Source organism: Lissotriton vulgaris, chromosome 12, assembly GCF_964263255.1.
Source record: "Lissotriton vulgaris chromosome 12, aLisVul1.2, whole genome shotgun sequence".
Classification (NCBI taxonomy): domain Eukaryota; kingdom Metazoa; phylum Chordata; class Amphibia; order Caudata; family Salamandridae; genus Lissotriton; species Lissotriton vulgaris.
The window spans coordinates 48,753,275-48,776,567 of NC_141700.1; the positions used below are offsets into that span (position 1 = coordinate 48,753,275).

Below are 23,293 nucleotides of genomic sequence, written 5' to 3' on the forward strand. Positions count from 1 at the left end.
ATTGTTAGCACATATGAGGTGGAATGCCCTATTAGACATGGCTTTTGAATCTAATCTGAGAGAAACCCAATTACATATATTTTGGCACTGGGAATATTTTTAGGTAAATCGCTTTGCTTTTTGCTCTGTGCTTGCAAAACTGAGACTTGCAATCCAGTGGCATGCAATGTGTTGATAGATTCAGCAAAGTGAAATTGTATTAGGTCAATTTGAATTTTGCCATTATTTCAAACTAAGTGTGATCACCAAATTGTAACTTAAAGTTGTGTTAAAGGTGATTTTAATACTTGTTATATACCAATTTGCATGTATCTTATTGTTATAATGGTTTAATTTCAACAGAAAACATTTAGATAAATATTTTTTATATGTGTACATGCATTCATGGTTGTATTTGCACCAGTGCAACCTTTCAGCTCATATAATACATCCTTGATAAAATTGTGTTTTTGTGCTTCCATGCAGGATGAAATCTCTTGTTGGTTGGTTACATTTTTAATAGTGTGCTAAAAAGTTAGCAGTAAAAGAAAAACTATTTCTGAAAGCAGTGGACACCATCTGGTATCTTTACTGTAGGAAGGTAGGAAACTTATAGCATGTTTGCCCCCACTTTTTGCTGATGTCAGAGTGTTCGGGATTCTGCTAATCGGGACCCCAGCCACTGTGCTTCCTCCCTAACTTTGACATGGTAAGTACTTCTGCACCTCCACAATTGGCTACTGGTGTACCCTTCTAAGTTCCTAGTATATGGTACTATGGTATATGGTACCTAGGGCATAGGTTCATCGGGTGTCTCCCATGGGCTACAGAATGGATTATGACACCCATGTGAGACAACTCAAACTGTGACTACAGGCCTGCTGTTTCAGCTTGTGTAAGCTGGTGCAAGCACCACTTACGACATATACGTTTTCTTCTATTTGAGGTCACTACACTTAAAGCCTATAAGTCACCCCTAAGGCAGGCCTTTCAATCCTGAAGGCGTGGTGCTGGGTTGTAAGTGTGCCCCTGCATGAGCAGGACACCTCCTACAAACCCCGGAGTCTATTCTCCACGACTTTGTAAGTGTGCTCAACCATTTTGATACCTGTAGGGACCATGCATCATAATGCAATGGCTAACTATATAGTGGCTGCGCCAACCCTGGGCATGTTTGGTATCAAACATGTTGGAATCATACCTCACAACCATTACCAGTGTTGGGGGTATGATTCCATGCACTGGAGGACTCCCCTGGAAAGCCCCCAGGACTTCTGGTAACAGCCTTCCAGCGTCTGCCAGCAAACTAGTGCTGCTGACCCCAGATACAATTCTGCCCTTCTGCTGAGCTCAGCTTGAGCAGGGGAATGTAGTAAAATGGGTTTCCTGTCACAGGGAGGTGTGAACACATCTCAGACAGGACTTAGTGTATTGGGACAGGGTGGGGGTGCTTGCCAGCGCCACTAGACTGCTTTAAAGGGCACATTTGGTGCCCTCAATGCACACTTCAGTTGAACTTACTTCTGGGAGCCCTTGACTCCTGCTATGGCGTGAAACTGGACAATGGACCTGGGAGTATCCTCCCCTCTGTCCAGTTCCTCCTCTGGGAGGGACCCCTGAGTCGTCCTAACCCCTTTCTTAGGGTATAAAAGAGCTTACCTGTGGGTAAGTCCTCAGAATCGTCATGGGACAAGACTCAAGCCTGAAACCACGTCACTGTTCAATCGTCTGGACACCTGGAACGCGTGTAAACGAGACTGCATGATGGAAGACTCCTGCTGCTCCTGGTCTCGCTGATCTGCAAGTTTTCATCGTCATCTGTCTGTTATTCTTCCAGGATCTTCAACAGACCTGTGGGCATCAAGGACACCTGAAGTAATCTCCCATGGAGTGAAGGAGTCACTCCCCTGCATCTGCAGGCACCCCAACAAAGCGGTCTGGTTTGCTGCTCCTGACGTCCCACAGACTTGGAAAAGCTCAGCAGCATATGTGGTGATTCTGCCACTGCCTCTGGGTCTGACCTGTCCTCTCTGCAATTTTGAGGCCAGTATTCCCCGTCGGAACTGCTCGGACAAAACCCCTGTGCACTGTGTTAACTTGCCATTGCCAAGGCTTTTTGGCTCTGCACTCCAGAAATGTTTGGGCTAAAGAACCTCCAGAATCTCTTCCTGCTAAGATCAGCATCCTCTACACTGTGGACCTTCTTTGGTGAGCTGCTCAAGGTCCTCTTGTGACTCCTGTTCATTTGGCTCCTCTCGAGGGTCTTAACTTGCTCCAGTGATCTCCTCTACTCGCTCAGGGCCTGCTCTGATTCTCCTGCACTTGGTGAGTCCCTTGGACCTCTCTGATCCCAACGTTGCTCCTTCATCGTTTTCCACGTCTGAATCTGCTGCCAAGGCTTGTTGATGCTCCCGCCGGACACCGACTCCCTGGTTCTCGATTTCCGACAGCTTGTGAACAGCTCCTCGTCTTCCTCAACGTTGCAGCTGCAGCGACAAGGTCACAGTCATCACTCCTGCATCTTCTGTCATCTCTTGTCTGTTCCTCCTGGTGACCTCTGAGCGGCATAGACTCTGTCCCCTCTGCTGGCAGGTTCTTCTGTTCAAGATTTCACCCTAGGATTCCACAGTCTTTGCCAGCTGCATCTTTTCTAAGGTCCTCCATTGTGGTCTACGGCGGTTTTCTATGTCACTTCACACCTGTGCACCCGGCTTCCCTGGTGTAGGTATCCTGGTTCCTGGAGTCTCTGCGGGCGGGGTGACACCAACCTTCTGTCTTCCACTGGGTTTCTTCAGGGTCCACTGGGGAAGGGTCCTTCTTAAAAACTGCAACTAGGACTTTCCTGTTGACTTCCATTGAGTATGTGGCTGTTTCCTCTCTGCACACAGCCTCAGTGGGGCTCCTGGGTCCTCAGCTTGGGTGGTTCCTTGTGCCCCAAGCTCCCCTGAGTTTCCTGGTCCAAGTCCTGACTTCAGTCGCAGTTCGCATTCCACTACTTTAGTATATGGTTTGGTCTCCCCTTGGAGACCACAGTGTATCGTGCTTACTTACCTGTTTACATTTGAAATCTTTTGTGTTGATATTTCCGGATAGGAGATATACCAATGTTCTAGTGAGTGTAATAAATGTAACTATTTTTTTTTAATATAACTGCACTGTGTGGTTCTTTGTTTAACCTACACTGTATGCCTATTCTCTGGTGAAACAAGCTGCTTAACACTCCTGGACTAAGCCTGGAGGCTGCTCTCCACAGCTACCTCTGAAATCACCACAAGGGTTGCCTGGATTAGTGCAGGGTGCTACACTTAATTTAATTGCGGGTTTATATAGCGCTAGGATCGACTCCCGGAGGAGTATCTCCGCGCTTCGACCGCTGGGGAACCCGTCCTGGCTCACCCTGAGAGATGGTCCCTAATGGGTATCTCTAAGGTGTGACCAAGCATCCCCGGCGGTCTGGGGGGGCCGTTGTGAAGATGAGGCAAGCTAATGCCCAGAGTTGGTGGTCCCTGACTGGAGTAGGCACCGAGGCGAGAATTATCGAGCCCGCTGACCCTGGTCCACGACCCTGCCGCGTCGGGAATCGAACCCTGGTCCCGGGCCATCCTCTGCTTACGGGTCTGCCGCCTCTAACCAGTGAGCCACACCACTCCACTTACATAAGTGTGCACCATATACTAAGCCAGCCTCCTACATTTACCGACCTATTGTTGCCTGTCAGTCTGGTAGATTCTGATACCACAGAATTTGCTGAATAATGTTTTAATTAGGCGATACATTAGATTCTTCCCGGATTAAGCTTCCAAAATGTTCCTTCGCAGCAGGACAGGAATCCGAGTGCTGGTGAAAAGGAGAAGGCGGAGGCGGAGCGGAGAGGCACTTCCGACTGAACTGAGAAACATTTTGCAGATTTGATACTAAAATCTGTTTTTGCACAGGAGCAGGGATCAGTCACCCTTTCATCATGATCGAGACAGTATACATTTCACGCCTACGCAAACGCCCACAGAGCCCAGTATGTAGGCGTCCTTCGTGCCGCTGGAGGGCGCCCTAGAGCCACAAATGAATTAATATCCGACACCGGGCTGCTTGTGTGGGAAAATGATGGGAACAAATATATGTGAGAAAAGTGAGCGAGTGCCTCATGCGAAAAAGCAGGGTCTGTGTGAGGTTCTGAAGTGCTTAACTCTGCCTATAATTCACTCACGCGCCCTTCCAGTGAGATATTCGGGTACTGGTAAAACTGTTTCACCATCCTAACCAGCTCACACTTATTCAGCCCAGAAATGCGTGGTTATTGTTGGCAAACTACGCACATTCTTCAAACTCCAAAGAGAAGGCAGCACAAGATGTCAAACGTGATGTTCGTCTGTGCTCACAGGGACTCCACTGCTCCGTGCCAGTGTTTAAATTTACACAAGATGGTGAGCTCGGAAGTTAATCCAATTCAGGTTCACCGGAATTACACAACCCCCAGCAAGCCTCTGGGTTCATTAACGGAATGCCAAGGGCTGGAACGCGGTGTCCGCGATGAGCTCGAGTCCTCTGGGCTCACTTGCCAAGCAAAAGCGTCCATGTTGAATCTTCTGTCGTCTCGGTATCACTGACGCCACGTGTGATCTTCGTCGAATCAAGCCATTTACCCGAAGTGGTGCCTGTGACAGGCCAGAGGACACTCGGGAGCGGCATTATTCAGTACTTATCTGAGATCAGTGAAAGTGACACTATCCCAGTCATTGACTAGTGCAAGCACACACACTAGGACAATACTTGTGATACAGCGCTACACTTGTGCACGGGCACGCTACCATAGCAGTGGCATAACACAAAATAATGAGGCCTCACCGCAGAGCAGAGCATCTTTAGAGGGAAGAGTCTCCCTTATCTCACACATTCATCAATCATGAACTTCTGAATGGGGCCCTCTCTGAAGGGCTGAGGGCCCCTGAATGCTTGACCCCCCCCCCCCCCCCCCCCCAACCACAATAGCCTCATTCCAATCACTTCTAACACACAGCTGGAAGAAATGATGTGATTCACTTGTAAAATGTAGCATGGGTCCTGTTTCTAAATGACATGTTCCAGCCCTGACTATTCAATTAACCCGGTGCATACTGTGAGTTGTAGTTCTAATAAAAGTGAAATTAATTAATTAAGCATTAAAAGTGCAATTAACCAATAAATTGTTTTTTTCTGCTCTACAAATCTAGTTATTAATTTGGCGGAAACGAGCTAAGACCCACTGTAGATACAAATATGATTACAGATAAACACAGAACAAAAACAATGTGTTTTCTGCCTGCATTTAATTTTGAGAATGGATAAATACAGAAAATTGTTCTTCTGTTAAGGGACTCGCTGTGCTGTCTCTCATGGATTCTAGCCCAACAGCTGAGCAGATACAGTATGCAAAATTAAAAAAAACAGATGAAATGTCTTTAAATAAGGGGATATGTCAACATACATTTGTGGTATGAGGCTAATATTTCGTGGATGTATTGTTACATAATATTTGGCAGCTTAAATAGCTAAATCACAACAGACATTAAAAAAATGTGTGTGTCTATCAGTGCAATTAATAGGGAAATGTACAGTTTTCCAAATTCATTCATACACAAAACACAAAATAAATATGGATAAATACAGATAGAATGGCCCAAAAATAAATATGGATAAATACAGACGTAAATGTAAAAAAAAAATACCATAAAACCGGAAGCCCTAATTATGATGGGTCAGGAGAGCATCTTCTAGGTACGCTTTGTTGATCACTTCAACCTCTTTTTGTCTCTGGTGCTGGACTTAGGGTAAGAAGTCACCGGTCTTCAATCTTAGTTGGCGGGTATGTGCACCCATTTATATGATCCATGATTTGGGCTAACTTTCTCTCCCATCTCCTATTTGGGGACCTTCCACTCCGGGCACCTCTGCTCCTTGGGCAGTTTCCATTCTTGAAGTATGTCAAGCTGCCACCAGGCCGTCCCCTGATACCTTTCCCCCATCACTGCAGTATCCATGCTTTGGGTAATGGCTCTGAAACTATCCTAGAAGCTCTGAGCTCAGTGAATGTGCAGTCTGTTTTCATGATCACAGATTTATATTTAAAGTTTCGTTTCTTTTGTATTTTTGAATCACAACCTACTTTGTATGTTATGCCAATGCCCGCACAATACTGCTAACTATATCCTCGCCATTTAGGGGGTGAAAGAGCGATTAACTGATAATGTCCAGATCCCTTGCAGGTAATCCCCATTGCAATCAATTCTTTCTTGTCCCAGTCCTCTCCCCCCCCCCCTGCAGCGGAGAGTCTTGATGTTTTCTTACTCCTCAGTTTGCAGGGTGTTATTTCAGATAAATGCACCTCTGAAAAGCAGAGGAGTTAGAAACAAAAGTGAGGAGTTTTAGGTCTTAAAGGGGACCTGTCTCAGGAGAAGGGTCACTCCACTGTTTAAGACTGGGACGAGTGAGAGTAGATCTCAGTGTATTTAAGACTGCTGGTAAGGAAGACTGCTAGTAAGAAAGACTGCTGGTAAGGAAGACTGCTAGTAAGAAAGACTGCTGGTAAGGAAGGCTGCCGTTAAGGAAGACTACCGGTAAGGAAGACTGCCGGTAAGGAAGACTGCCGGTATGGATACCTGCCGGTATGAATTGGTGCCTGTAAGTAAGACTGCCGGCATGGATTACTGCCGGTATGGATGACTGCCGGTATGGATGACTGCCGGCATGGATGACTGCCGGCATGGATGACTGCCGGTATGGATGACTGCCGGGATGGATGACTGCCGGTAAGGATGAACTGCCGGTAAGGATGAACTGCCGGTAAGGATGAACTGCCGGTAAGGATGAACTGCCGGTAAGGATGAACTGCCGGCATGGATGAACTGCCGGCATGGATGACTGTCGGCATGGATGACTGCCGGCATGGATGACTGCCGGCATGGATGACTGCCGGAAGGATGAACTGCTGGTAAGTATGAACTGCCGGAAAGGATGACTGCCGGCATGGAATACTGCCGGCATGGATGATTGCCGGTAAGGATGGACTGCCGGTAAGGATCAACTGCCGGTAAGGATGAACTGCCAGCATGGATGACTGCCGGCATGGTTGACTGCCGGCATGGATGACTGCCGGTAAGGATGAACTGCCGGTAAGGATGAACTGTCGGTAAGGATGAACTGCCGGTAAGGATAAACTGCCGGTAAGGATGACTGCCGGCATGGATGACTGCCGGCATGGATGACTGCTGGTAAGGAAGACTGCCTGTGTGGATGACTGCCGGTATGGATGACTGCCGGTAAGGATGAACTGCCGGTATGGATGACTGCCGGTAAGGATGGACTGCCGGTAAGGATGAACTGCCGGTAAGGATGAACTGCCAGCATGGATGACTGCCGGCATGGATGACTGCCGGCATGGATGACTGCCGGTAAGGATGAACTGCCGGTAAGGATGAACTGTCGGTAAGGATGAACTGCCGGTAAGGATAAACTGCCGGTAAGGATGACTGCCGGCATGGATGACTGCCGGCATGGATGACTGCTGGTAAGGAAGACTGCCTGTGTGGATGACTGCCGGTATGGATGACTGCCGGTAAGGATGAACTGCCGGTAAGGATGAACTGCCGGTAAGGATGAACTGCCGGTAAGGATGAACTGCTGGCATGGATGACTGCCGGCATGGATGACTGCTGGTAAGGAAGACTGCCTGTATGGATGACTGCCGGTATGGATGACTGCCGGTAAGGATGAACTGCCGGTAAGGATGAACTGCCGGTAAGGATGAACTGCCGGTAAGGATGAACTGCCGACATGGATGACTGCCGACATGGATGACTGCCGACATGGATGACTGCCGGCATGGATGACTGCCGGCATGGATGACTGCCGGTAAGGAAGACTGCCGGTATGGATGACTGCCGGTAAGGAAGATGCTGCTGGTAAGTAATCCAGGCAATAACATTTACCATATTGACAATAAACAACTTCATAGTTGGTTTCTTGTTGCCAGGCAATGATGAGGTCGAGCCCCACTCTCCTCTTCTATGGGCACTGTAGCCGCTGATGTAAACATTTCTTTAAATTGGTCCAGCCCGCCCTATAAACATTTTTGTCCAAGAGGGTCCCCAGCCTTTGACTTAACCGATCAAAGCTCTTTCTTCTTCTGCAAAGAGGACTTGTAGAGGCCAATGCTTGAGCTTCCGTGATAGAATATGGGGTCTACCAGGAGGTAACGGTGTGCCGAGGAGAGTGATGGGCCAGGAAAGGGAGTGGACCCTCTGTGGAAGAAGAGGAGTGAAAGGGTGTCAGTCACTCCTATCCATCTAGGATTCTTGACTCTGGACGCTTCCACGCTGGCAGTACTCCCCTTCCACATGAGCGAGTCTGACTTTTTATCTTGCTTCCAACTTTAGCAGGCACGTGGGAGTTGATGGGGCCACAGGTGCAGCACTACAGTATACGCCTCTCTGCTTCCGCTGGAACTGAAGCGGTTAAATTGCGATCGCTTTTTTAGCTCTACAGTTACTACGAAGAGTAGGTTCTTCTAACTTAAGTGTTTCAGTCTCTGATCTCTTTGACCGGTCCCTCATTGTTGACTTCATCTGTGGGCAAGGTGTGTGTCTTAATATGTATTTTGTTTCTGCCTAATCACCTAAGTTCTCTTTTCAGATTGTATAGAGAAGAGGATACCCATGAGTGCAATAGAAGCAAACGACCAGTCATCAAGGAGGTGGGTGCTACATTTAAAGCATGAACCAGCAGGACAAGTGCTTCACACAGCCTCTCAACTCTAAGGTGACGCATCATATACTTATGATGTATGTTAAGGGATGTTCATTATTTCGTGTGATGCAATAATGACAATGAAATGCAGTCTCCAAAAGAAGACTAAATGAATATTGAGAACTACACTGCGTAAAGCTCTTTGCCGAACAACCTCTTAACCAGTGCTAGGTAGGATGTCTTAAGGACACCTCAAGGCGCTTTGAGCAACGGGCAACATGGATAGGAGTAATCACGAGCGAAGAACAGAGCAAGAGAAGGGACCAGGGACCAGGAGAGGTAAGTGTTAATTTGTGGGGGCCATTAGCACCTTAAACTGACACCAACACCAAAGTAATATTATACAAAACAAACTAGCATTGACAAAGCTAATAGGCCTTTCCCATGTGAGAGGGATTGGCTTTGGCAAGTTGTTTTAGCCATGTTTTACACCATTGTGGCTGATGTTCAGCATGGCCTAAAGTTAGTGGCAATGGATAGATTGGAGAGGGGTAGATTGGCGTTAAGGGGAGTTGGGTAGAAAGGAGTGGGGTGGATTAGGGTAGATTGGACTGGGGTAGATTGTGGAGGAATAGAGTGGGGGAGTTGGGTATATTAGCACAGTAGATTAGAGTGGGATAGATTGAGGTACAGTGGATTGGGGGTAGAATGGATTGGGGTAGATTGGGGTAAATTAGCGTGGTAGATTGGAATGGAGTAGATTGAGGTCAGTGGAGTGGGGTTAGAATGGAGTGGGGCTAGAATGGAGTGGGGCAGGTTGGCATGGGGTAGATTGAGGTACAGTTGAGTGGGGTAAGCAGAGTAGAGGGGTGTAGAGTGGAGTGGCATGTTGTGCAGTGGAGTGAGGGCCATATATTGGAGTGGCCTGGCGTGTTGTGCAGTGTCTTAGAGTGGAGTGGTGTAGCATGACGTGTCATAGAGTAGAATGGATTGGTGTTGTGTGGAGTATGCATGGTGTGGTAGCGCACTGCCCTTAGAGACAACACATTTTCTGTAGAAATCCCCATTATAATTGCACCAAAATACAGTTTTGCTGCAAACAAACAAACAATAATGTGTGCAAATGTCATCACCTAGGTCAGCTTTCTGAATGCCCTCAAGATGTCTTTAGCAAACTAGACAGCTGTGTTGCCTGGTAGGCTTTGACCTAAAAAGACATTAAGAATTTTAGAAAGTGGGTAGGTGCAACCCAGTGCTTGAAATGGAAAAATAGAAGTACAGGTACTCTGTACCAGAGTACTTGCTTGTTTCTGAGAAGTGCTGGTACACTCCAATTAAAAGTATAAAATTTCTCTTCAGAAGTGCCGGTATTCCCCCTCTCAAAATGAAAAAGTGCTGGTATTCCGTACCGGACAGTACCGGCCCATTTAAAGCACTGGTGCAACCCGGAGGGTTGTTATACGGAAGCTGGACATTGGCTGCGTTGCAGTAGAGTGCAGCAAAACTCCGGTGCAGGACAAGACGCTTCTCTGCTTTGTCCAGAGGCAGACTGTTAGCCAAGCCTGAACCCTGAAGCAAGCCAGGCGGCGTTTTATTTACAAGGAATTACATAAAAGCACGTAGAGGGAAGCGCACTGCAGCCATGGAGGGATGCCCAGCGTTGATGTTAGAGCGCAGATTGTTTTTTTAAAGGCACTTTGCTACCACTAAAAGCAGTTCCCACTGGGGCCAGGCGAGTATGCCATTGATTGATGTAGTCAGGAGAAAAAGCCAAACGCCATTACCATTCAGGGAACTCATCCCGGGCTCATTAATACTGCAAGGGACGGGGCCCGCCTCGTATGTCTGAAGTGATGGCGGCTGGAAATCCTGCACTGCTGCCAGAGGATGAGGTGATGCACAGATGCTAAATAGAACCAACTCGCGCGGACCCTGGTGGACAGGACACAGGCTGAGCTGTAAGACCTAGCCCTTTACTTCCTGGTCGGCCATTTTGTGCTCCCCCCAAGTTTGCTGGCAATGACAACATTGAATTTCCCGGCCTCTAGCCATATCTCCTGTCGACTAGACCCAGGTTCTTGGCCTAGATAAGACCCCCTTGACTAGCGTCACCTCACCAATTAGGCAGCCCAGGGTCCAGATGCAATCGAATATTGGACATCAGCTTTTCTGATTTACGAGTCAACTGCAGATGCTAACTAGGGTGATGCTTCATAGTTTAAATGCTTAGACGTAAGATCAGGCCAGGTTAATTTTGTCAAATTGTCTTGCATCTTAAATTACTTTTTCACCTACTCATTCTTCAACGTGTTTTTTTTCATTAGTGGAACACAATGTCTTACTGGCATTTTCAAACTGTAGAGTGACAGGTCAACCAGTGAATCCAAAACCAGGCCTGTGTGAAAATGTCATTACTCTGGCGACGTAATCATGACCAATTTTTGGCATCTTGCATTGAGCTTGTAGCTCAAAATTCCTGAAATGACACCATATCGCATAATATCAAGTGCATTCAGGTAAAAATACTATCGCAGAAGCTCAGATACAACACACACGAACAGAAGACATACAACTGTTCGCGTCACTTGTGTTATTCCATGATGTTTTTAGCAAGAAATGCATGCTTGCGTCTGACGCATTTCGTACTACAATACGAGGAAAATGCAAGATTTTGAATTATTGTTCTGAAACCTAATGTAATAATGAAAAAAGAAATTACAGGAATTTCACCCACCCCTAATCAAAGTCGTGATGATATTTGCTGCACTAGAGAGAGCTTTAAAGAGAGCTTGAGAATTGATGTTTCAATTCACATCATTAAGGGCCCTTTAGATCAATGCATTTCCCCATAGACACAGAATGGATAAAACACTTTGATACATCAGGCTCAAAGTCTTTCCTTCCTTCCTGTCCCTCATCCAATCAAGAAAGAGTATGCAAATGACTGCGAAGCACACACATGGACTCGCTTCTACATTCTTGTTGACAAGGATTATGCAAACATATCACTTTGTTAAATTCCAGTTGCAGTTAGGCTTTTCCTAATAAGACAATCTCTAACATATAGACCCTGAATCAGGTGTGACATTACACTTCCAAAAAGAAGTTCCCCGCCTCTTTTTTTTTGTATCTGATTTTTTTTGCATCAAATTGTAAAATGCAGTTATATTCAAGTGGTGTATCTGCTTCAGGTGTTGTTAAACAGGAAGGAACAGACTGACGTGGAAACCGAAACAGTCTGTCCAAATGTTAATCCTTGCAGTTGGGATCTTTCTCCACTTGGTCTGTTTGTAAACAAAAACAAAAAAACAATACTTTATAATGTAGTGGGCTTGGGCTGAGTTGCTAAGTCACAAAAATAATAATACTGGACCCAATTTAAACCATGACTTGATCTTACATGGATTTCCTCATTTTGGGAACACCAACAAATGAATGCTTCAGTAATTTTCACAAAGGGGCAATAATGAAAATGTTTTTAGCAAGAGAAATTTGAGCATAACCCCCCTCTCAATCTCCTGCCCCATCCCCCCAAAAAATGATAGTGAAAGCTGTCTTTTCATAGACAACATTTTTTTTTCCCGCAGAGAAGAAAAAAAATAAAAGTTAAAATTTCTAATTCTGAAAAATGCCTTACTAAATTTCTGAATGTGTAAATATATACGCGCGCGACTTTGCATGGGGAAACTGCAACATGGCCTTGGACATAAGTTCAAAAAAACAGTTGTTCGTTATCGAGACCTGCTATACAAATCATAGTTTTTCAATAGGGACTTCACTTAAAAACAGCGCCTTGAAGACTTCTGTGGAAACTGTGTAACACCAGCTATTCAGTCAAGATTGCTCGGGACTGTTCCCCTGCAGTTTATTCCCCACAAATGTTTTACGGAAGCTGGGGATTGGACAAAAGACATAACCAAGATTATATGGCTAAAAAGTTAATGTACAATGTCGTAAACAATGTTTTGCAGCTAGAAAAATAATTGCCAATGTCTTGAAATGAATGAAAATCAGGGAATGGAAAAAGTATGTAGCTTGTTGGGGGCTTCAATGCACAGACACCACTAAACCTGTCACCGTGACAGAAATGACTTTAAAAACATGAGTAGACGGCAGGGTGCGTGTACAGCCCTGAAATTTAATTTGCAGCCAGAATATATTTTGGCAGCCGTTCGTTTCATTTCCCTAATGCATCATTCTGGGTGCATATGATTGATGGATATTTAATCCTATTTATGAGGATGTGCTTTGTATCCAATTACTCACTGCTCTGCTTGTTAAAAACATATTAGGACTAACCTCTCTCTCTCTCACAGGACCAAGAGGGGATTTAGCAAGTTTCAGGAAGATTATTGTGTCATCGACTATCTCACGGTTGCACTTTAGGATGAGGAAGGAATGACAGGGCTCGGTTCCCAGAACAATTTATGAATGTAAGTTTGACTTTCACCATTAAATAGGCTGTTTATGTCTGTAAAACCACTGTTGCTATTCTCAAAAGCTGGGATCATATGTACATTTCTGAAAGAAAAATAATGTAAAAAATATGTACTCACATAAATCTATCATCGGGGATGGGGTGGTTGTCGCTCAGTGGGCATTTAAGGGTAGCAATGCTTGTGTGAACACCTACTAACTTTAAGGGTGTTCACAAACCTGGAACTGACTTTTTCTACACTGAAAAGGGCTGGATATTCCCCACTCTCGAGGACACAATTACATTTCTTTCCATGGTGAGAAATAAACCGCAGTCACCAAAATTGGTGGTGGTGGCAGTGCAGGAGGAGGGATTTCTTGATGGGGAAACATGTTTTCCCCATAAAAGGGAAAAAACGTCAGCAAATGTATGTCCACTACAGCTGCCATTTCTTTCTAGACTTCTCATTTGACATTCTGACAGAAACACCCCTTGTTGTGGATTACATTTCGGGAATATAGCGCCTTATTGCGATAGCGGTCGGTCAAATCCCCCCACCCCCTCTCACGTCGGCCAGGAGACTGACTGACAGGCAGGTAGCGGTCTGACCACCCAATTAGGATGCAACCGCCGGGCTGTCGGTCGGAAAAGTGCTCTTTAACACGGCAACTTGTGCTGCGGCCCTGGAAAAGGGCTGCAGCGCAAAAAAGCACTTTGTGCACATCCATGCACTGTGTGCCATGCAGTGCATGGCACACTGTGCATGTACGTGCGTGTGGGCACTACATGTGCCCCTTGAGCCACTTTCCAGTGGCCCACGAAGGACATGGACCCTGTTTAGGGCCCCCAAAGTCCCTTTCCGACAGCCTTTTCATAGCAGTGGGACCGCCATGAAATGGCTGTCAAAAAGGGACATCGTAATCCTGATGGCGGTGCCTGCCTCAGCACCACAGTCGTTAGGGATTGCGATTCCGACTACCACCCCATCTGCATCACAACATGATGTCAGAGGCGGCGGTCTGTCCCCCATCCAACAAGGGTCTGACCGCCTGCATCATAATGCGGCAGTCAGACCAAAGAGCTGACGGTCAGGCGGCGTGGCTGTCCGCCCATCATCGTATTTAGGCCCATTGGTCCCCAACAATTATCTGAGGACTTAGTATCAAATTGTAAAAGGGGATTCTGTAAAAAATGAAACAAAAAGTAACAGATCCATTAGTCTCTTTTGTTTTTGTCTATTGTGACGCACATCAAAGGTGGAAGAAGAGAATACCATCATACTTGAAGAGTCATGAAAAAAGAGGTTCCAATAGCTAAAGGAAGAATAAAAAACAAGCATTGCCATAGAATGTTAGGGAAGTGGAACTGTAAGCGGGAAACTTAAAGCATCTCTCCTCCTCCCTTTGTAGAGAGGATAAAGTATTTCTCTGAGCCAACACTAAAGAGGATATTAAGAGTCACCCAGCAGCGTCCATGGTAGCGAAGGACCAACAACTCCTCTCTGTTTCATCAGTCAAGCTCCTGTTAGAGTATATGCGGGCTTCTCTTGGTGGAAGAACCCTCAGTTTTGGTTATACCAAATCGGGGAAGGGGAAACATGTTAAGCCTACCTGAGTCGCTTAACAATATAAAGCTTTCTGCAAGATCCCAGTTTTCTTCCAGAGAATGTTAGTGGGACTTAATGAGCGCACGAATACCCGGGGGTGTCTTGGCACTATTGACTGCAGTATTTCCTCCCAGGAAATCAGTTCTGGAAAAGCCAAGTTTTTAACTTTTTCCTAAAGATGGTGATCATTTGTGGGCATCAAAACCTGTCACAGAAGCTATGGTTGCTCCCCATGGTCTACCAAAATATTAATAATTTGGCCGTCACTTGACCTCGCCATGATGCGATACTGCCTTGCACAGATACCCGTTTAGGAGCCCTCTGAGAACATTGGTGCTTGAAAAGGACTGGATGACCAAATCTAGCGAAAATTGACAAGAAACTTGGACGGTGTTTAAAATTGACCTATAGTATCTGCCGTTACGGCACTGTGTGCAGGCTACATCCAGAGGACATACTGCTCAGCCCCACACCAACTTGCCCCGCAGGCTAAGGCCGAACATAGCCCACGATTTCAAAGTGATACTTGTCACACCCTAGATAGAATCAAAATACCCCCTTCTGCAATGACAAACATAACTTTCATACATAAATAATGCTCTATATTTTAGACATAATAATTTTCTGTGCCTTGCTGACCAGCACGGTGTTACAGTATGCACAAATTTGAGTGATAATCCTAGGAAAGACTATACTTTTCAATTACTGAATAAGAAAAAAATTTCACACTAGAAATCTCTCGTTGGAGTTAGTAAATAAGGTTGTTTTAATCAACGATGATTATTAGATAACTAACCGGATTTAGAAGGGGTATCATAATGTTAAATTCCGCAACGATAGCGAGCTTACCAACCAGGCATTTAGCAGCATTTGTTTTACCCTGTCTTAAAGCAAATAAATGGCTGTGGTAACTCCTGCTCTCCAGCAGGCTAGTGTGGGGTTTGCCAACTCCACCAAACACTACAGCAATGCAGCACATTAATATGCTCAACAGGGCACAGGGTAATGAATTGTCACTAAACGTTACACCCATTGCCCCTACTGTGCTGGAAGATACCCCGGGCATGTTTGGGAGTCGAGGTAGATAAGCTATAAAAACAGATCCATGCTTTCGGGCTACATTTTTTGGCCAAATTTGGTGTAGTTCCATTTAGCTGTTTTTTCTGTAGCTGCGACAGAAGGTACATTGAGGCTACCTTTATTGGGGGTGCCTTTACGTGCCCAGTTTAGTCCGTTCTCTGAAAGCAGCGATGGTCATTGGTTATTTTTCTGCTGGAGATTTCTCCACCAGCGGGCTCCCTTGAGGGCAGATACAGAACCTTCTGCTGTAGACAATATCGTTGCTTTAGCTGAATACCATACTCTCGTGGGGTTTATTTGTCACTGCGACTTGGCGAGGGAGCGGGACATTTACTACAATTGTGGACAGACAACCCATTGGCCACTATCAAAATCAGACTACAAATGTACAACTTCATGAACATAAAAACTGGAAATTATTGCAAAAGAACTGAATCAAGTTTCATCTGTTTCCAAGTTCCGTAGCAACATTTGAAGAACATGATTCTGGTTAAAAATGCATTTAAAGACATTCTATTGTGATATAACACATGATTATATTATTGTGGAACACTGACCTCTGTAAATAAGTAAACAAGGAATCTTTAAATATTTAGGTAATTAGTAGAGGGCTTACTATTGTTTTCCAGTAAATATTTAATTTTCTACTCTTTGTAAGTAAAGATCCTATTTTTCCACTTTCCTATTTCCCATTTCCATTTAATTTTTTTTATTAACTAATTAGCGAGCACCCTGTATGGCAAAAAAAAACTATTGGAAATATTGTTTTTGTATGTAATGAAGCTAATTTATGGTCCCCATGATCTTGTTTTAATTGTTTAATGTTTTACAGCTGAAACCATGTTGTTCCCACACAGTTCTATGTGTAAGGTTGAGGGTTCTATGTATATTTCTACCTATTTTCGGCTGTTTTTGATTTACTGTGCATCTCCCGGACGGTTTCCACAGTAAAAGCTTGATGCTAAATTAACATGGATAAGACGATAATAAATCAGTAGATTGCTTTTTACCAGGAAACATCTCCAGGTCTGCAGCTGGACTCCTAAAACTGTGTGACAATATAATTGACTTAACTGGGCATTACCGCAGGATTAGTGCCCAGTTTTAAATGAGATTTTTAAGTTGGTTATGGTTCACAAGTAAATGATTTCACCTCACCAGGCGACTTAATCGCAGTTTTCTACAGAAAAAAATCACTCCTCGATCATAAAAACTCTGTATCTAACAAACACTGGCAAAACCAATAACCCTGGCCTCGGTAAGCTTCCCATTTACTTTTGCAAACATATGTCATATGCAAACCAATCGGCAGACATATTAAAACATAAAAACAACGGAGTCCTCCAGCAGTCTTGCCACTGAAGTGCACTCCTTTTCAGGCGGCTGTGCACATATGCTCAAGCGAGTGCTACAGAAATCTGCTGCTAGACTGTTGTCTAGCCTTCCAAACCATGCCTCCTTTTCGAACCGCTGCAAGCTTCATTGGCTCGTTGTAGAAAAGCAAGTACAATGTAAAGCCATTTGCTATATGCACAAAGCTAGATCTCACACAGGACCACAATATATCCAAGACTCGGTGGTGACTTCTCAGCCCATGAATGTGTTGCAGTTACTTAACCAGTGCCTGTGAACAGTACCTAGAATCCGGTTAGCTCGTATGGGAGGCCTTTCCTTCACATTCATGCCCCGAAATTGTGAAACTCCCTTCCTGAGTCCTTGAAGAGCTTCACCTCATTATCTGTGTTTCGCAAGAACCTGAAGACCTGAATGTTTTAATCTAACAGTCTGGTTTGCCCTACCTTTTGCTTAGCACCGGGAAAGCCTTTTTGGGTAGCTGAGCACTTTACAAGATGCTATAATAGTAGATGACTTCACAATTTCTCTGGGGCACCCCTTGGAAACTCATAAGTTTCTTTTGTGACCCATTTCCTAGGCAAGGCAAACAACTACTGGCACCAGAGCAGCTGCAAACAAGAGGTGAACTTGGAGTTCTACTAGTGCAGCAAAATTTTTTGTGTGAAGTCATGGAGCCAGAGCAATCTCAGAAAAGAAGCATATTGTTTGTGAAGACTGGTGTGCTTAGCGAGCAGCATAGCGTCCATTTGCCTCCTAGGACAGGCACTATGTGGCAAAAACCTGAGAAAATGGTGCCATACAGGCTTTGAAAGAACCCCTGCCCTTATTCTGAGGCATTAAAACCTTTCACTCTGAGAAAACTTAAATATGCTGCTAGGCCTAGGGTGACTAGACGTCCCGGTTTTCCCCGTACGGTCCAGGTTTTTCATGAAGTGTCCTCGTGTCCCAACACTTTCCAGCAAACTGAATAAATGTCCCAGTTTTTAGATAACGGCTGGGATGAGCACAGAAAGTCCCGGTTTTTGAGTATTGTCTGAGTGGGCACTGGTGTTAAAAAAATGCGCGCATCTGGATGTCACTCCAGATTAAGGTGTGGTGGGAAGGGAAATTCTTTTTTAAAAAAAAGACCTTTTCTCTTGGGATTGCCCTTCTGTTTCTAAAACACAGCAAGAATGTCATTATGCCAGCCATTGTGGCAACAGCGTGTCCGAACCGCCAGCATGACCATGTTCACTGGAGTCAGAGGTTGCACCAAGATCCAGCCACCCGCTAGTGTAAACTGTAGTCCTACTTCTATGTTTATGACCTGTCCCAGTTTTTTGTTTTGGGAATCTGGTCACCCTATCCAGGCCTCTGCTAAGCCTCATGACATACATGACATACTAACTCTGGCACATTACTATGGCACACCAAGTTCCTTACAAACTGCTGCAAGACCAATGGCCTGCCACTCCTTACAACTGAGACCACCACACCATGCCAGACATTGATACATTTTATCAAATTGCTCAAAATCGACTTTGGTCCCTGATGGGTCCCATAATATACGCCGGCAACCTCACTCCATGTCATCATTTGGGTTTTTATGACAACACAATGCATGCTGGCTCTTGTATTCTTGGTCCGCTTCCAGTGAACTACACAGATGAACACTACTGTGTCATGTGCATTCAACCAACATCATAGACTTCTTCATCCATCACGCTGCTAAGCCTAAAAAAAACACGCTAACCGTGCCTCAGTGGCATCAAGCAAAAGACAGAAACACTTCCCACATCATATCAAACGAAAGACTAACATTTTTTTTTAATCACACTCTCACAACATGTAACATGCTGCCTAGTTGAGCAAGTTCTTCAGAGCGCGACGTGGCAGTAGTAGGAGCTCTAGAAACTCTAATACTTTGCAATGCCTGCAGTGAGGTGTGAACCCCAGTGCTTTAAACTTGTCACTTAGATGGCACTTCCCTGGGCCACCTACATGTTTAGGACACAGGAAGCTGTTTCAAATCACAGGATTTTTTAGACGTTGCTGGGACTTGAACCTGGTTCCTCATTACCCATGCGAGCACCTCTGGCCGTTATGCCACATCGTCTGCAAGTTAACCTACAAGTGTCAGTGCCCGGAGTGTGCTGGCGCTGCTTCCTAAAAACTGTATCTAACAGCCTGGAGTGCCGGCCTATGTACAGCTGGTTCATCACATCCGGCTCATCAGCTCTGTTTCTTCCGGGGCAGAGCAAGGGGCGGTATCTTCCGGGACGAGTAAGAGAACCGCATCGCATTGACTGCCAAACCTAACCAATCAGAGAAGTGATAGGGCAGTACGCCCTTCAAGCCCCTCCCAGTACTGGCCATCCACCTGTCATTCGCGGTATCCCAGCTCTCCTATTGGCTCTCCGCGCCGCCACTCGCGCCGGTCTCCAGGAGTCCTTCTATGTTGAAGTCAGCCTGGAGTCGAAAGCTAAATCCAGACGGTCGGATGTTTGAACCCTGTGGTCTGGAGGTGGGAGGTAAGGCGGGTGTCCTGAACACCCCCGGGACCGGGCGTGTGTCCATGCATGAGAGGCGAAATGACAAGAGGCAGCCCTTCCAGGATGGGACAGAGGAATGAATGGGTTGTGGGTCACTTAAATATTAAACTAAAAATAATAATTTAAAAGAAAGTGGTGAAACGAAATTATATGCCTGGAAATGTCTCTGGACCTGACACTCCCCCCTCAATATAATTATTTGTCCTTCCCTTACAAGGAGGGTTCATGGGTTGCGTCTGGTTTCTTCAGCCCCTGAAGTTATTCATTTTCTGGGCTGGCTGAGCCTCCACCCCTGCCAAACTCCTGCACATTTGGAAGGTGTCAGCCCCCCTTTCCAGTCACATTCACCTCTAGCCAGGAAATGCTTCCACAGCATTCAAAGGGACTTTAATTATAATACTAACTTTTTTTTTACAGTGTCAGATATCTTAATTCTGCTGTTTTCAAGTGCTATAAAAATAGGCATTGCTGTTATCTGCTTTATAGTTCTCTATTTACCTACCTCCAAAGGATAGAATGCTGAGTGTGCTGTACAGTGCATCACAATCACTTTAATTTGTCACTGACTCGAGGGGCCATGCTTTATTATTATTCTCTTAAAATAGGTTGTTCTACATTCCCTTTGCTGGAATCAGCCTCTGAAACATTTGACCACACCCTCAGTGCAGAGTCAGCTGCTTTGCTGGTATTCACTCTCTCCATCTGCCTGTTTGTAAACTGAATCGACCCAAGACACATCCTAGCTGAGGAAGAGCAGGCCTGGTGGCTTGAAGGGTTGTTGATCTCTGATCAGCTGTTGCAACAGTGATTGAGGTGCAGAGCTCGAACAAGCATTGGCAAAGCCAATAAGCGTCTGCTTTGTGATCTATTGACTTTGCCATAATTTAATTTAAATAAAGAGAGAAAAACTTTGACGTGGCCGCCCGTGGCGGTTTGTAGGTGTGTGTACTTAAAAAATGGGGCACGTGTTTTTCTTTAATTTTATTTACTTATCCAAGTTGGATTGAGAGCTAAAAATAAAATAAAACATGCAACAGAGTTTTTTTTAGGGTGGGTGAAGCAGAAGCAACACCCGAGAGAGGTGAGGTAGCATTGGCAAAGCAACACAGTGGACGTCAAATGGTGAAGTTATACAGGTGACCGTGGTGGGACGCTGAAGCATCACAGGAGGGGATGTGAAAGCAACTTTTGAGAGGGCTGTAGGGGACGTGAAACCTACAGGAGGTTGGAGGGTGTGAGCAAAAGCAACTTTGGGGTGGGGTGGGGGGGTAAGGAAAACAATGACCGCGGGTGGGTGAAGCATACTTGGCAGAGAGAGAGGGGTCGGGGAAGCAATCTGGCACAAGCGGGTCCAGGGAGGAGATTTAAATGATGGCTCAAAAACACACACTAATCAAGATATTCTCACAAAAGAATAGAAACAAGTAGTACTTGAAAAGCAAGCAGTGGAAGCAGCGATGCCAGCCTGTCAAGGAGATTGTAAAGAGGCAATTCTGCATGGGATGAGCAAATTCAAGATTGACAAGTTGGGACATAAATTAGAAACAGGTAAGTAAGAGTGACAAGGAAATCCAATGCGGTCACAATATACCTCATAACTAACTGTGCATGTGCTGTCTAGTCGGCTCGACCAAAAAGCAGCATTAATTGTTTGCATCCTTTTATGATCTTGAGGTGTTCTTGCATAATTTGGTTGACTAGGAAGTGCACATCTGGGAGCATAGGAATATTTTATTGCTAAGGAATTAAAGAGGTTTTCCATATATTTTCTGAGTGTGAAGGTTACTGCTGTTGTGTCCCTGTGTAGGGTATATTGAATAATAGTTGTTTTTGCAGTCTCTAATCTAACTGCAGGGTTCTGGGCTATTTTGTGACCCTATTCTATTTGGGATATCTAAATTCAGGATAGCTCTTTTATGTAATGTTGTTTGTAACTTTGTCTCTACAATTGCAGTTCGTCTTATTCAGTTAAATCCGAAATAAATAGGTCCAGAGCACTGGGGTACACGGGTACACGGAGGGAGTGAAGTAGGTTATCAGCTGATTTCCGACCAGAGGAACTAATACGTTTCGAACTCTGTAACTTCCCCTCAAATCCCCGTGAGGCAAACTTTCCTCCATTGAGGAGTTTGTTCATTTTTATGTAACCACTTCTGGGTTACTATTATTTTTACCCATTTAGCGAACCGCTATTTTTGGGTTCTGAAAGGGTTGCAGGTATGGCAGGGTGTTAGTGGACCCTGACCACCCAACTCCTTTTACATCCTTTTGGTCCTGATGAAAAACCGGTAGCTCCCATATGGTTTGAAACATGTAGACCCAACACATATCACAGATACACTAGGTCTCATTAAAGCCTTTATTGTATCATCACTGTTTTTAATATTGTCCAGTAGCTTTAGAATAAATTATATTTGGTCAAGTTATACCAGGACAATTTTTAACTCACTGACCTTTTTTCCATTTTTCACATTCATCACTCACATACCCGCTCCACTGTATTCAGGTGTTGCAGCACACCTTGGCGGCACTCGGCTGTCAAGGTGGCCCCGATAATGAAGCATGTCACCGACCAGGTCGGTGAGTGAAGGGTTCCTTAAAAACAAAGGAGGACTTCTTCTTTTACACTAGTGTCTCATCCCACCAATATTGGCTGTTCAGCCTTATCTTTGGTGGTAGTCCTTCGTATTGTTATATAGCTACCTGTATAGGGGACTGGGAGTACCCTTCCATCCACAGCTGTGGATAAAATCCCTTAACTCTCCTACCTTGTTAAATATATATTCTAATTAACCAACCATAATAAGGTCAAGTAGTGTTCCATCTAAAGTACATATCTCTAGACCGATATCTTTATGGTGTATATGGAGAAGCTTGTTTGTTTCTGTCTAATAAGCTACTCTGTGTATTTTTGTTTGTTGTCGCTGATCATCCTTCTGCGTATCAGTCACCAATGAAACAGGAACTAGAACAAGCACAGAAACTCACATCAGTAGGAATGAAAGATATCTTCATCAAATCAGCTCCTAACATCTTCTTGACCAAAATTGACATTAAAGGTAACCTGGGTCTTTACCAACTTTCCGGACACATGGTCCACATGCCACACATGACATGGGCATGATAAGCACATCACAAGACCATCCCTAATTATAGACCCAATTAATTTCTGTGGTATGTATGTTCGTTTTGTTTTTATGTGGGGTGTTTTATATAGCGCTACCTAGACCCCAAGGTATCAGAGTGCTTTACATGAGCACCAGTTTTGTTACAGACAGACAGACAGACAGACACACAGACACATTCATTATTTTTTTTGTTTGTTTTTTGTTAGGCATGGGGAGATTAGGTGATTTGCCCAGAATAACAGGATGTTGAGCGTCCGTACCGAGACCCAAACCCGGTTCCTCTGAGTTGACCGCTTTAGCCGTTAGACCACATCCTCTCCACTTTATCTTTAAAACCAAGTTTTTTTGCGTTAAGATTGTTTTAATGAGTTACTTCTAGTGAGAAAACAAAATAGAGACATTCAGGATACTTTAAGAAGTGAATGGTTAACTCACTTAGTTAATACAGATTGTTGGCCCATATGCAGGTGCCTGGGGA

General features: G+C 44.9%; 1 protein-coding gene across 2 annotated transcripts in view; it reads left to right on the forward strand.

Moving 5' to 3' along the window:
* Window positions 1-19,545: 19,545 nt before the first annotated feature.
* The window catches only part of KLHL26 (kelch like family member 26), a 42,624-nt gene continuing 38,876 nt past the window's right edge, over window positions 19,546-23,293 (forward strand). Inside the window, exon 1 of one of the 2 annotated variants that reach the window (XM_086947027.1) lies at window positions 19,546-19,666. The gene's annotated coding sequence lies outside the window, so the exon portion shown is untranslated. Of the gene's footprint in view, window positions 19,667-22,634; window positions 22,747-23,293 lie in introns of those variants that run through there. The other variant, XM_086947028.1, reaches the window with a different exon arrangement.